This window comes from Herpailurus yagouaroundi, unplaced genomic scaffold (genome assembly GCF_014898765.1).
Source record: "Herpailurus yagouaroundi ecotype Mexico unplaced genomic scaffold, PumYag 140, whole genome shotgun sequence".
NCBI classification, from domain to species: domain Eukaryota; kingdom Metazoa; phylum Chordata; class Mammalia; order Carnivora; family Felidae; genus Herpailurus; species Herpailurus yagouaroundi.
The window spans coordinates 96,070,616-96,072,572 of NW_024412395.1; the positions used below are offsets into that span (position 1 = coordinate 96,070,616).

Sequence of the window (1,957 nt, forward strand, 5' to 3'; positions counted from 1 at the left end):
ATATATATCATCAGCTTCCTTTATCTGCTTCATTTCCAACCTAAACAATCTTAATATGATCAGTGGGAAAAGTGGTGGGTCGTCGTGTAGTGTGGAGTGGGAAAGAAATTGGTAAAATGAAGTGATCAAAATACTTAAAGCTGTTCCTCCTTTCTCTAAGAGATCCCAGGCTGATCTCGCCTCAGTCTCGGTCCCACAGGGGGTCTCTAAGGGACATGGAGGGGACCCCTGGCCACAACTTCCCAAAGGAGGCGGTCTTCCAGGACAGATACCTTCTTTGGCCGCTCGCGCTGCTCCCCTGGTCCTGGGACCAACTCTCAGAACTCACTCCGCCTCCATGTTGTCGTCTCCCTAGATACAGGACGCTCAAAGCACAGCGTTTCTTGGTATCCCAGGACAACGACGGCAAGCCGAATGAGTCAAGGCTCAAAGAAGGCGAAAGCGCAGTTCAATTTTAATGTTTACCTTATTTTTTATTCTCTGACTTTCCCTGAATAGTAGTCACCGCGCTTCTACCAATCGCAGCATGTAATGTATAGTCTCCAATTGTCGTGACATCCCTGCAATCCTGATTTAGTCGACGACCAAATTCATAGGAGGTAACTCCATTGGCTCCTCACTGGAGTAGGAGCAGTTCCAGTTCTTTCCGGACGCGCGATGGTGACATAGGGTCAGAATCTCAACCGGAACTTCAGTCTGTGATTGCGATTATTAACTTAAAAACACCCCGTAGTCATTTCTCATTTGTCTATTACTTTACAACTGGATTTTTCTTGCCAGTGGGAGAGAATGTGTCCTATCCATTTCCTGCCGGTTTTTCCTCCTCCCAAGCACCAAGCTAACTCTTTTCTAGGGGTCTGGAAGTTAATGTATGAAGAAAGCATTGTTGTACTAAAGTGATTTTTGGAAGCCCATTTGTTGATTTGTCTGCATTTGCTTTGGGGAAGGTGTCTGTTAAATAACAAAAAGCCAAGGGAGTAAACTTTATTTTTTTTTAATTTTTTAAAATGTTTATTTATTTTTGAGAGAGAGAGAGAGAGACGGAGACAGAGCTCCAGAGGCAGAGGGGCAGAGGGGCAGAGAGAGAAGGAGACACAGAATCAAAGCAGGCTCCAGGCTCTGAGCTGTCAGCACAGAGCCCGACGCGGGGCTCGAACTCCCGAACCGAACCGTGAGATCACGACCTGAGCCGAAGTCGGCCGCGTAACCAACTGAACCACCCAGGTGCCCCGGGAGTAAACTCTAAAGATCCACTTGGCTTTTTTAATCGATTCGAGAAGTGGGCAGCATCCCATAGACCAAATAGAGAGGAGCTCTGAGGAGTTGTGCAAAATGGAAGGTTTTTAAAGACCGGAGGGTGGGACAAGATGTTATAAGCAAAAAAAAAAAAAAAAAAAAAAAAAAAAAAGGACTGTTTCAGGCAAGATCACCTTCCCTTATGGGGAAGGACAAGGGGTCTTATTGCAAATTACTTCATCTTCCTTTGGGGGTTGAGGAAGGCACATGTGGCATGACATATTACCTCATTGGTGCTGACCAGAAAGTTCCTGTCTTACATGTTAGAACTACATTTCAGGGGGAGGTTGAAACTTGGCCTAAGTGACACCCATTTTGGGCCTGCGGTTTTCTCATTTGCTGAAGACTTCTTAGGTGGGTGAGCTGAAAGCCTCAAAGTTCATTCATGGACAATTAAAGATGTTTCACTATCCAGGACAGTGATGGGGGGTGCGGTGTTAGAGGGAGAGACTTTAGTGAGTCTGGGGGGGGCACCCAGAAAATAAATTCTCATTTGGGAAAGTTGGCATTTGCTTGTGAAAGTAAACAATGGACTAAGATGACAATGTGGCCCCAGTTGGCCTGGGAGATCACATGGCCAGAAGCTGGCTGAACTGGAGGGAAGGGGCAGGCCACAGGGCTCATTAACTTATGTCAGCACCATTAGATTTGGAATTTTCTT

The 1,957-nt window shown here is 46.1% G+C and overlaps 1 protein-coding gene across 6 annotated transcripts in view; it reads right to left on the bottom strand.

Annotated features, from left to right (window-relative positions):
• CFAP65 (cilia and flagella associated protein 65) overlaps window positions 1-377 on the bottom strand; it is a 36,006-nt gene extending 35,629 nt beyond the window's left edge. For 2 of the 6 annotated variants that reach the window (XM_040476299.1, XM_040476296.1), the window contains exon 1: window positions 273-377. The gene's annotated coding sequence lies outside the window, so the exon portion shown is untranslated. The remainder of the gene's footprint in view (window positions 1-272) is intronic. The other 4 variants (XM_040476300.1, XM_040476297.1, XR_005790546.1 and 1 more) reach the window with 3 other exon arrangements.
• Between the last annotated feature and the right edge of the window lie 1,580 nt (window positions 378-1,957).